General features: G+C 41.2%; 1 protein-coding gene across 6 annotated transcripts in view; it reads left to right on the top strand.

The window, feature by feature from the left end:
* agbl4 (AGBL carboxypeptidase 4) overlaps window positions 1-13,564 on the top strand; it is a 260,027-nt gene that overhangs the window by 112,884 nt on the left and 133,579 nt on the right. The window lies entirely within an intron of this gene.

Genomic DNA, 13,564 nt, shown 5'->3' with positions numbered 1-13,564 from the left:
TAGTTGGACCCATTGACTTATCCATAGTGAAACTATAGCAATTCCATTAGTTTTTATATATGAATAATAGTCACATTATGCATTAGCTATTTTCAAATTGATGCTAATTGTGAGGACAAATGAGTCCTCAAGATTTACATCAATAGATAATATCGCTTGATAGTTGTCTTATCTTGAAGAAGCAAAACTAAGCTTTTTGTTAATGTGTAATTATTTGTCACCCAGAATTTGATCTGTAATGATATTTAAAATGAGAGTATCCCAATGACAGAAAGCTCTCAGCTGTCAACACTACATAGCATGCATTGCGGCATAATTCAGTTTCTTGAAGGTGGAGCATGATATGGATTGGATTGTTTGTGTGTGCACCATTTCATCTTTGGTGTTCCTGTGACTTTCCAGTTCTGATAGTATGGTAATATGAAAGCTCTGCTCTCAGTTAAAGAGTGCAACTGAGAAAGGCAAAGAGAAGGGAAATAACTTGGCACAGAGGGTTTAATGGCAGCGCAGTAATTTTGTAATGGGCCGTGTTGCTCTTTGATTACATGGAGGCAAGTCACTTCAGCTCTAAAAGGAAATGCATTTGTGAGCCACAAGGATGCATTAGTCTGATTATTCTTATGTTCTCATTGCACCCGCTTTGCAAAACTCACATGTCTCTATCCGATTGACTGAAGTCAGAAAGATGCTTAATGATATTGAATACACGAGGAAGTAGTTTAACTTCCTGTAAGGAAATCTCAGGGACTTTCGTTACTGAAGTCTTTTATGGGCCACAGAATGAGGTGTGAGGGTGGGCAGCATTTTTTTGAAAGTGATGCTGGGGTGAATGGTGTGAAAAAAAAAGAATTTGCAAAAAATGAACCAGTGCAGCTTTAATATTCAGCCATGTTTTCCACCAGCAGTGCTCTTTAGTTGTTAAAGTGGCAGCTCAGTTTCCTTAGTGATGCCACAGGGTGACGGCGCAAGGCGTTTGCTTCTCTGGAGAAAAAAAATCATTAAAAAACATAAAAACATAGCTTGGTTTCTCATTCACCCATTGCACAACCCTGGTACTCCTGTTTATATGCAAGCGCTGCTGCTTTGACAGGAAAAGGAACTGAGTTTATCTCATTCTGTTCTGTGTTGTGGTAGAAACGGTGGCAGGGAGTACAGAACTTCATGCTGTAGACAGGAAAGGTTGCAGGGCTCCTGTGGTTTGACTCCCAGCCTCTTGAGTCGCTGCCATCTCTTCGACTCACAGATCCGACGAGGCCCTCACACAATTAACCGTGTGGCATGCATTTAATAATAGGGCTTTTAATTGTCTACAAATGAAGAGTGATGTAAAATAGCTAATAGCTTGTACTAATTAATAGGGGAATTGAATGCTTGTTAATTAAGGGCAAACAGGACAAGGACGGGCTCTGGTAATTTGAGCAATAAAGCCAAGCGTAATGAGTCATTTCCACACACGTGATTCATAAAAAACTTCAAGCCCCTGCCATTCATATCAGCCCCCCACCCCAACGGGATGCTAATGTTAATGCATCCTGATGTCCTTCATCTCATCTCACATATTTACATGCACACATATATATATATACACACAACTCATCCAAACATATTGACCCTTTTATGTATATAAAAACACTCAAGTACATGCATTATAACACAAACACACATAAAATTAAGCAGGTGAGCAGACCTGCATACTACATGCTGCAAGCTACATGCTGAATTTTTATTCATAACCACTGCACAGTTATAGTTTGGTGATGAATGTGGTGGATTAAATCAGCACCGTTGATGTTTGTTTTATGTGGCTGCTATATGGGTTTTGAAATCTGCTTTTGCACCAAGAGATTTAAATAGTGTTTCACATATTTATAAGGAATTCTTAAGGGATATTCAGAGAAGCAAAGAATAATTTTATTAAAATGCTAATCAGTCAATATTCATTTAGTTTACTTATTTACTTTTGGCTATTATTGACAAATTATTACTACTTGTATTAGTCAAATATTATTTTGTATTTTTTATTGCCCAGTATCAACCTTCTGATCTTGTAAGGATTTACTATTTTTAGCTGCAGGATGTTAATTCTTGTGCTGCGATTACGTTTCAGTGTTCATGGTATGACATTAACATGACCATATACATGTAACATGTGTCCCCCTTTTCTGGGCCCTTTGTCCTTGTGGTGTGTGGGTGTTGCTTCCCAATTTGGCTATGTTACGATGGGATCTTTTTGTCTGGCATTTCACAGGAGCACAGTTCCCCAAAACAAAATGTACTGTGTAATATCTGCTGTGATACTGGCAGAGTTGCGTGATGAACTGATAGTGTACCGGGGAGCTGGTAACTTCTGTAATTGTGTGTCACCAGTTCTCTTGAGAGAAATGGAGTAGAGCATAGCTCTGGGACAATGGGAGGAGTTTATTTGAAGTGACAAATATTGGAGTTCATTTGTGCTACCTAAAATAAAAGTATAGATCACGTGCCAGGGCAGTTTTTTTTATGCTGCAACCTGGCTGGAGCACATTTGGAAGCTTTGTGTGAAAAGTAATTACAGAATTATATGTATTAGATGAAAATGGCACCTCACTCCATTTCCAGCTTTCAATTTCATCTAGGAGGATTCATTCACATGTGTATTACATTTTGAAGTTTGGGGGGGTACAGAGCGAGCGAGGGCTCCTATCTGAATAATCTATAGAGCTCTGTTGTTCAGACGAGCTCATTAGCATTCATGAAGAGAAGGAACAGAAGCGGATTATTTGAGAAATAATGGGAAGAAAATGTAACAAATAGATTAATAGTCTTCTAATAGCGAGTGTATGTGAGAGGGAGAGGTTGAGAATGGAGGCTGTGAGAAACAGGGCAAAGAGAACGTGGCGGATTTGGGTGTTTGGGAGACAGCTGGCTTCGGGCTTTCAATTCAGCCCATAAATGATTTACCTGGACAGTTTCGTATCTGCTGGGTAGAGAATTAAAACTGATTTCAATTCCACATTCTTGTGTATAGTGGCTCATGTCAGCACAGCCCTCTCCTGAAAGTGGCCTAATACGCCTTTGTCAGGGGAGATTGTGTAGATTGCAGCCGACCCAACTACAAATTGGTTGTGTCATCTTATAATGAACTATGAGAGCGTCGCTGTCTCTCCAGTCAGCAGGGCCGTGATTATGGTGCGACTTGCCTCCATTTAGCCTCTACCTGTTTTCTTCCCAGCTCATTATTTCCAGGAAGCTAATCTATTAAGCAGCCCATAATGCAGAAACGCTAGCTAATGTCATGGGTCCAAATTTCACACAGTGCATTATGAGCACTGGCCAGAAAAAAAGTGATTCAAACTAGCACTTTTTTGGGCAAGTTTTGGGGAGATTACCGAGTCTTTTCAGCAGCTACAGCAAGTGGGAATTGCTGCACGTGTGGCGTTGATGTGTCCGGTACGGTGTTTAGATTTATTGGCCGTGCTCAGCACACTTTGAGAGCTGACCCCTGACCCGAGCCGGGGAGATTATGAGTATCTCAGCGCTTCCACAAAGCGCACCAGTCAGCCGTTGGCGGTTGAGTGGCGGGACACTCACGGGTCCTCGCTCAGATCCGCGAGGCCCTCCGCCACCGAAAGAGTGGCCACGCTTCTCGATGGCGCTAACAAGAGACCGTGGCGAATTCAAACAACTCTGCTAAGTCAACAGCCCCCGACTGAAGGAGCGCTCCACTGATACGCCTCTGTGTATCTGCAGAGAGCAGGCCTGGAACCCATTTTCCTTCCTTTTGAAGATGGATCCTTGAAGAAATCCTCCTTGTCCTAATTGCGTTCATGCTCTCCCTCCCTCCTTTGCTCGTTTTTTTTTTTTTCATTCACTTCTACACTTCACTTTTGCTATCCAACAAAGTATCCCTCTTCATACCACAGGCTTGTGCTCTTCAGCTCTAATTAGCTGTCATTGCCAGGAGCATAGGGGTCACTGAGAATCTATTTGATCTCTACTTTCAAATGGTAAAATATATAATCAATACATAAATATATTATAAGCCCAGGTTCTGGGTCATTTGTGTCTGGTGATGCCTCTCACTCACATGCTGTTTACCGTTCTGTATTTAAATTGATGCCCTGGTCTTTCTCCAGCGGTTCCCTGTATCAGAAATAACTAAATGAGGTGTGAAGCATCAGGGACTGGGGCCTGTCTTAAAAATCCACGCCATGATCAAATTAATGCAAGCGAGAGAAGAATCAAATTTCGCTGCGGTGAAATTGCAATGATTTATTTGCGGGTCATGCAGCATCACAGGCCGAGTAATGCATCCCCCCCAAACCATTCTGCCAGAGACCATTTGAGTGCTTGTGCTGTTTATCATCTGAGCAGGACCCATTCCTGTGAAATTACCCACAAACCACCTAATCCTTGACTCCTACCTCTGTTGTCGTTGGGACATATTGTAAATTATGATTTTTTTGTGGTTTAAGGCAAAGGAAAAGGCTATAAAACCTTTAAAAAAGTAAAAAAGAAAAATCAGGGCATCTGCCTCTTTTATGATGCAGCAGAGAAACATGGAAGCAGACTCTCAAAGAGTTCTGTCAGAGAGTGTAGGACAGCAGCGTGGATTATTAGATCCAAGGAAATGGGTAATCTGAATTTAGATGGGTCCCATTTGTTTTGGTAATGCTCATCTGTAATTCTATAAGCATCTAAGCATCTGGGTGTTGTAATGAAACAAAAGGCACAGGAATGGGTGAGAACAAGAATTTGTCAGCGTATGTAGCATGACTGTTTTGGTAGGTCTGTATTGAATAGTCATGGTGATGGTCATGGTGTTTGCAGGCCTTGTTCGGAAAGGTTTAAATAAGTACATTTTCAGATCACATATGTCCCTCTTATGTGTGTGACAGTGAAAATCTGGCCCGACCAGATGAAAATATTTAAACCTATACAGTGGTAGGATCAATTTAGGATCTTAAGAACTAATTGGAATTATTCTGGACTAATTCATTGCAAAATATGCAATTGTCATGGAAACGGTCAGAGGGCACGTTTGCAGACATCCTTATAGAAACTGGAGAATCAGGAGGGCAGGGAGAACAGGAGCAGCAGTGCTTAGGTTGGAGTGGAGGCTGGAGAGTGTTGAGTTGAGGAGGCCCTGCAATGGGATTTGGCTTGATGGACTGTGTTGTGGAAGCACATGGTGAGAGAAGAGGGACACCCATACAAGAGGGGAAGCAAGAGAGGCTTGCTAAAACATATCTCTGTATGTTTTAACTGGTTTTGGGGGGCAAAATATATTGAACTGATAATGGCTTTATGTGCATTTAGAGGCAAGTAGCTAGTTGCTTTTGAACCATTCCCTGCCTAAAAACACACTCCACCCTCATTGGATTTGCATGTTCTCTACAGTTTTACCTGTATCAACATCATATTTGTTTTCTTGGTTAATTAGTAAGTCACAACTTACAGCTTTAATGTTTAAAAAAACGTAGAATTTGATTGCAAAACCGGTTCCCTTTTCCTCCCATACGTTTTTCTAACAATTATCTCATGTCGTGTTTTTTCTCCGAAGAAAACCAAATCTTTAAATCGTGATCTTTAAATCAGTGATCATGGGGAACATGTATGGGTGACCATCTATTGTGAGAATGTGCCGAGAGTCTTCATTTCCCAGCTATAATGAGATACATGCATCAGATTCACATGGCACCTGCTCCTTCGGAAGGTCATGTATTTCCAGAGAGCTGCCAGGCAGGGCTCGTGAGTCGAGGCCACCATCAGCTTGTGTTACTCTGTCTCAATAAACACCTTCAGGGTCCCCTGTTTGCCAAAACAAAACGTTATTACAGTATCCGCCATTGCTCATCCGAAATGAATAAGTCTTATATTTGGGTGACCTGCATGCTTGTGTTGGATTACACCGGGAATGGAAAAATACGGGATCCTCTTAAACTATATTATTGAATTGCATTCATTTCTGTCTGCAGATTTCCCAGTGGCAAGGAAATAAAAAAGCAATCTTTTGGCCTGTTTATTACTGTCTCTTTGTTTTGGGCTTGTGTGGTAAATTGACTTGAATCCAGAGGACATAAGTTACACTTTAACACCATTTCTAGTTGAGAAAACAGCATACCTGAGTACTTGAAAGGTGTTAGAGTGAATACTTGGCCCCATCTCTGTCACTTTTGTACAGGGAGAGGGTCTCTACTGGCCCTTCACGTACCTTTTACATAAACATTTTGACACCTGAACCTAACCTGTAATCATTGGATGATAAATCCAATGATGGCTCCTTCCTATCTTTGACATACTGTATATGTATCAAAGCCACTCAACATGTTTCACTGGGTGTTCCGCTCAAACATTTAGGTTTTGAAATAAAAAATTCCAGTTTTGTCCCAATTCATCAGATATTTTGCTGACATTGTTAATATTAAAATTGACTTTGGTATTCGAATGCTGTTACATTTATGAAGAATTTCCAATTCTTGATGTTATTTTTTCCAAAGGAATGCTTTGTTCACTAATTTAAGGTTCATTAATGTGAGGTTGCCTAATGTGAGGTTCTAACCTAATCCATGAGTATTTCATATAGGTTTCTAATGTTTTTTTTTATTTTGGAAGCAATGAATTTTAAAAAGGACCCAGGCAGTTTTAACAGTTGTGTATATAGCCATAATAAAAATGAACAAAATAAATTGCACTAGCAGAATGATGACTGTGGTGGAACCCTGTTTTATTTCAAGCATATCATTACACCACTTACTTTTACAAAGGCCCTTCATTGTGATACACATAGCACACATTGCACACAACACAAGTGTTCTGCATTTAACCAGTCGGCCATTGTGAGCAGTGGACATTCATGAATGGCACCAGGGGACCAGTGTGTGGGTCAGAACCTTGCTAAAGGCATCCTCAGTGGCACCTTGATGGCTGGTGAATTCAAACCTGTCTGCTACAAGGCCCCCACCTCCTCAAATATTTAAAGGCATACATTTCTGTACTCTGAAGTCCCTTTAATGTAATGTCCTTTTAACATACACTCTAAGCATCCATTTGTCAGGGTGCTCAAAAGTTAATGTAAATTATATACCTTCTGGTTATACCTTTTGGTTTAAATAACTTGTTTATCTCTTAATAATTAACCATTTAGATATTTCTAAATATGCAGTCTTATGAACACATACTCTCACAGCACGGACTAAAAAGATCAGGATCGCTGGCCTTATGAAATGTTGTTCTTCATCTAAATGATGAATTTTGTTCTGGTCCTGGTTAATTCCCTACACAAACGGTTTGAAAAAACAGGTTTCTGTTTTTTTTCCACGGCTGGCTCAACAGCAGGAACTTTTATTTATTCTGAGCACTTGCTTGTTTTTGGTGCAGGAGTTTTATCCTGGCTTTCATCTGACTTATATTTCTGTAATAGCGCACTGGAATTTGTCATTAGCTTGGATTATGCATTCATTTTGTGCTTTTGGTTCCGCTGTAAATTTGTGTGTCACGACTCAGCCTTCATTCCTCTCTAATATCTTTTTATGATAGCAGTCATCAGATGTAGAAACATAAGCATATGAGAGCCATTGTCCTGTGGACCTCTGTTTGCATAATTATAAGTCTGAAAGATAATTAAAGAGGCGTGGGTAAAGGCTTATTCCATAATTCATTAAACACTGCCTCTCCATTTTCCTTGGCTAATATTTCACTTGATGGTTTGATTGTGCAAACAGTATATAATATAAATTATATAATATTATTTCTTACATATTTATTACTAGCCCTTGCTTCATAATGTACCATAAGCATATTTATAGTTCTATACACATTGTGTAATTATGTATAACATCTTACAAATGGATGTAATCGCACTAATGCAGTCTTACAACCTATGCAGTTTCTTTGCATAAAATGTATCTATTTTAAAATGGTTATAATAATAGGTTATTATGTGCAAGGTCCATGGATATAGATTTTTTACAAGTCTACCACAGGCTCACTGCCTCACTTTCTGATGTCTTTGCTAAAGGACATTCTGTCTGACTAGCTTCGTTGACGCATTGAGTTGTCCATTGAATTTGGAGGGAGACACTCAATCAGGACATACAGATTAACCCATTGAGCATTGGAGGGGGGAAGCCAGCTCCTGGAGAGCATGTTTGAACAGGAGGGCTGGGGGTCCTGTTTAGGCCCACCCGACAGACCCAGGACACCCCCCACAGCTTTTCTAATGATGTGTCCCTAACTCAACATGGAGCCACAGTGTGCAGTCAATTGCCTTCTGTTCTGCCATGTCCTGTTCACTGCTATTCATCAACCTGCTTCATCATACACACAGAACTTTACAGTATTTTAGCCATCTGGAACATAGCAGAGACATTTATGGGCATGTCCAAGTCCATTAACCCATTTTGACAGTGGAGAAAACATGCGTTGAACTAGTGCAAAGCAGGAAAAGTAAGTATGTGTTTTGGGCATACATTTAATAAACCACTTTGATTTGCTTGACATTGAACCTTTAAAAGGCACAAGATCTACAGCAGTCTGTTATTATGATAGCCTGTTTATATTCTCACATATATTATGCTGCGAAATCCAGAAAATTTGTACTTACGTACAAGTACTGTTACGTTGCTGAAATAATATTTTTTTTAAATACCCAAGTAAAAGTAAAAATACTCTCCTCATAACCTACTAATAGTTAATAGTATTTTTTTAGCTAATTAAAATGATTGAATTAATAGTCATGTTATGGATTACCACAAATGATGTATGTTATCTAACAATGCCCAATTGGGCACATGGTTCTTTTTATTTTATGGGACATTATAATAGAATTTTAAAAATGCACACAATCTTACCATTGTGGACTCAGTAGTTGTTATCAAATTAAGAAAAATTATAGTGTAAGTTTTGCATTTAAGTTAAATTATTTTAGCAGACCTAAACTGTAATTTTCTTAGAAAATTTGTGTTTTAGTCAGATTACAATATGACATCAGCACAAAACTGTAAAAAAAAAAAAAAGTAAAAAGTTTTGTATTGTCTGCATGTGTAGTGACTGTGTAGTGACTGGCATCCATGCCCCAGATGTTACATGTGTAACATCTGGGGCATATTTTTTCTATATCCCTGTAAATGGAAATAAAGTGAATCATTTGAATAATGATGTCTATAATGTCACATTGGAAAAATGATTAGATGTCTGTCAAAGTTTAAGGATTCCTTTAGTTGGTTTGTGATCAGATGCGTTTATTGCATACAGAAATGCCATGGGTTACATATTAATTCAATTTCCACTCAATGTGGTTTTAAAAGTAGTAAAGTATATTGCTTTAAGTTGTACTCAAGTACATATAACTTACTTCCATGCCTGCTTATCAGTTAATTACTGATGTCATTCACTCCTTGCTGATTTACAGGTTGTTTGTCCCTGTCTGACCCCTGTGGTGCTGTAGTGCAGTGTATTACTGCAGCTCTTTGAGTTATTAACCATTAGAGCCAAGGCTGTGATGCTAGTAATGTCACGCTCTGTACTGGCCGCTTGTTAAATTGCTGGCTCTCCATTTAATGATGACTTATGAGAGGGACTCTATCAAAATGGCCGCCCTGCATGCAGCCAGCCCCGCTGAACAGACTGTAATTAGTGTGATATTCACCACGCTGGACTCCTGGTTCCCCTTCACACCCTATACTTACATTTGTTGAAGTGAGTTTGGTCATGGGTCATCAAATTGTTAAAGTGTTTTAGCTGGTATAAACAGAGTGCTGGTTTTGTTGTGGCTGCTGTCTGTAGAGAGACAGAGAGAGACAGAGAGAGAGAGAGAGAGAGAGAGGAAGAGAAGGGCTAAAGGCAGCTGATTGCACTGCAGTTCTGTGGTGAAGAGGTAGGGGGGTCAAGTCAAGTTCAGTGGAGAGACTCCTCTCCTCCAGCTCCTTGATGAGATGGGAAATCAAATCTTCACCTCTCCCTAGCATGAGGAATGTTGGATTTGTCGGAGCATCTCGCTCCCGCCCTCTTGCTTCCTCTCACCTGCTGGGGCATTTATCATCAACAGTTGCTCCTCCGGGGGAGCGGGACAGAATACAGAGTGCAGTGCTGGCAGGAGGTGCTCTGAGAAAGGGCTGCTTCTCACCACCAACACTCATCATCAGCCTTCCGCATGGTGTTTGATGTGCTGCTCGTTGCGGCACTGAGATTCAAGAACTGTGGTGTGGGTTCATAGGCAATGGGCTTCGCTCACAGCATGGTGTCTATCCTCTGGAAGGCCTCTGTTGACAGGAACAAATTGGCATTTACAGAGGAGGGCTGTAGTTCACTGAAAAGCAAAGGAACGAGAACAAAGTATGCAGCAGTTGTGTCAAACTGATCCTATTCTGTCTACACCTTCTGTGGCACACTTTTCATACATTTTTGTTGGTTCTCTGTAAAAACAATATACAGTACAGGCCAAACATTTGGACACACCTACTCATTCAATGTGTTTTCTTTATTTTCATGACCATTTACATTATTACATTCTCACTGAAGGCATCAAAACTATGAATGAACACATGTGGAGTTATGTACTTAACAAAAAGTGGAGACCTCCACAGACACTGGACCTGAACCCAATCGAGATGGTTTGGGGTGAGCTGGACTGCAGAGTGAAGGCAAAGGGGCCAACAAGTGCTAAACACCTCTGGGAACTCCTTCAAGACTGTTGGAAAACCATTTCAGGTCATCGAGAGAATGCCAAGAGTGTGCAAAGCAGTAATCAGGGCAAATGGTGGCAATTTTGAGGAAACTTGAATATAAAACATGTTTTCAGTTATTTCACCTTTTTTTTTGTTAACTACATAACTCCACATGTGTTCATTCATTTTTTTGATTCCTTCAGTGAGAATCTACCAATGTAAATGGTCATGAAAATAAAAAGGTTTGTCCAAACTTTTGGCCTATACTGTATATATATTCTGCATTCAGTATAGTTAGACTAGGTATTCTCGCAGCAGTGTTTATACTATTGTGCTTTTGAGTAACACCACAATTGTTGACCAATAACCGATTGATTTATCTCCCAGTTGTGGGATTTTTAGGCCACAGGTTAATCAGGTGACGTGATAGGTGCATTTTTATGAATGCATTGAAAAGCAATTCAGTTTCAGATAACCATCCAACTACTTTGTACGTAATCTATTCATGCTTGAGTCTGAGTGATCATGTTCAGTGTTCCTGAAAAATCATGTTCACAAAAATGTTAGGTTACAGTACGGCCCTTATGGTTATCATGGCCTTTCCTCTTTTAGCACCAAATCCAAAGTCAAAGTGAAGTGATTGTCATTGTGATACACAGCAGCACAGCACATGGTGCACACAGTGAAATGTGTCCTCTGCATTTAACTCATCACCCTTAGTGAGAAGTGGGCAGCCATGACAGGCGCCCGGGGAGCAGTGTGTAGGGACGGTGCTTTGCTCAGTGGCACTTCAGTGACACCTTGAAGGATCGGGATTCGAAATGGCAACCTTCTGATTACGGGGCCGCTTCCTTAACCACAAAGAGGAGAGCGGCCTATAGAAGTTGACAAGGCATTCGTGGAAATGATGTCATCAACACCAGTCACCAACCACAATGTTTGCTGCAGAAAGAACATTGTGCAAGCGTTTTTTTTCTGGAAAAAAAATGTAACCACGGGCTCTACAGAGACTCGCATGACGAAACAAGCAAAAAAAAAATTTAATTGGGCACACTTTTGTAGGAACAAAGACACATTTCCAGCCAACATACACTCCACCTCCACCTCCAAGAATCCCACTGTGGGACTCTCTCATTCACTGCAGTGAGTTGCACCCAGATGGCAAAAGACAGCGTAGGAAGATTTGAAGTGCACTTTGAAGTGTAACTCATGAATAGTCGTGACCTCAGACCCGGTGTCAAAGAGGCAGTTTGTTTTAACTCTTGCTTTCTTCACCTCCACAGTCAAGGAGTTGCCAAAGTCTGTAATCAGAAGGTTGCCGGTTCGAATACCGATCTGCCACTGAGGTGCCACTGAGCAAAGTACCGTCCCCACACACTGCTCCCCGGGCGCCTGTCATGTCTGCCCACTACTCAGTAAGGGTGATGGGTTAAAACCAGAGCACACATTTCATTGTGTCAACATGTGCTGTGCTGTGTATCACAATGACAATCACTTTCACATGTAGCTATCATCACACCAATTGCCATTTCTAGCCACTGCAGGACTATAGACAGGCTAGGGGAACTTGTAAGAATGTTAAATAATCGCAGAAAGTGAAATTTATCTTGTCATGGGAACTTTAAAGCAAAAATACAAGTTGAAATGCTGAATAATTCAATTAAACTGCCTATGCCTTGAACTATGACACAGAATGCTGTCAAACTAAGTGATATGCACAGATTTGTATCTCTCACACTGTAATATACCACAAAAAATGAATACCTCTCAGATAGTCCACATTGGAGCCAGGCTCTGGTGTAGTTGAATGTAGGTCCCTCCCATTGAAACAGCCCTGTATGTACTGGCCTTGCCTTGCGGTTGCTGATAGACATGTATCAGAAAATAAACAGGAGGCATAAACATCTGATGTGTGGCACCAGCACAGATCAAGGGTAAGTGAAAGTCATTATACGTCATTGTGAAGACGCTGCTGTATGGCACAGAGTGCACAAAACCGAACCCATTCATGTCCAAGCAGAGAAGAGAAAATTACCAAGGATAACTAGCTTGCAGGGAAGACCAGTAGAGAACTCTACTAACTTCTAACTAGCTTTCTTGTCATTGTGTGAATCAGTCCACATTTTTGCTATTTATGTCACATTCCAGCATAGTTTACAGATGATATTCTCACTTTTAGGAACACTTCTATGCTGACCCCCCTGCCTCATGGCAGTGAGATGTGCTGAAAGTCTCTGCTGGTCTCTCGGCCTCCTTTTGGCTCATTCTCGTCTCATACTGTAATGTGACAGCACTGTGATGCAGTCACACAGACAGCCGCCGCTCTTTCTCGTCTCTTTCTCTCTCCAGCACTCAGACCCACCATGCCCTTCTCTTCTTCCCCCTTCCATTCTCCCTTCTGATGGATGCTCTGCCCGGCCGCCAGCCTCCCTGTTGCTGCCCCTGTAGGACTTGTGATGTCATAGCCTGAGGGCATCCACTTCTCTGCCAGCCTGTGCTTGACAGCTCATAGCCAGGACGAGTGCAGGGGGGACTTTTATTTTGAGGGGGGCTGAGTACGAGCTGTATACCTCTAAGTGGGCCTCGTTTGTCAGGGTCCTGTCAGTGCCTACAGACATCTATATATCTAGGCCCAGCCCTGGCATTGCGTCTATGTGTTATGTGTGACTCCCGCACTCCCTAGGCCATACCCGTAGGCCATTGGCGGGCGGGAAGGGGGGGCAGGCAAGCGCGAGATTTCATTCCCTTTGGCACCAAACCAGTTTCAGGAGCCAGCTCCCAATAGCTCCCTGCGGCCGCTGCCAGACGACTCATAAAGACCCTTCATCGGGACGCAGATGAAATCAAGTCAACTGTCACACAGACTTTGTGGACTCTTAAGTCATGAACTGTCAGTAGACAATTGTCTCAGCTTCAGT

The sequence above is a fragment of the Denticeps clupeoides genome, chromosome 13 (assembly GCF_900700375.1).
Source record: "Denticeps clupeoides chromosome 13, fDenClu1.1, whole genome shotgun sequence".
Lineage (NCBI taxonomy): Eukaryota > Metazoa > Chordata > Actinopteri > Clupeiformes > Denticipitidae > Denticeps > Denticeps clupeoides.
The sequence above is the reverse complement of the archived record's forward strand: the minus strand, read 5'-3'. Positions and strand labels throughout refer to the sequence as shown.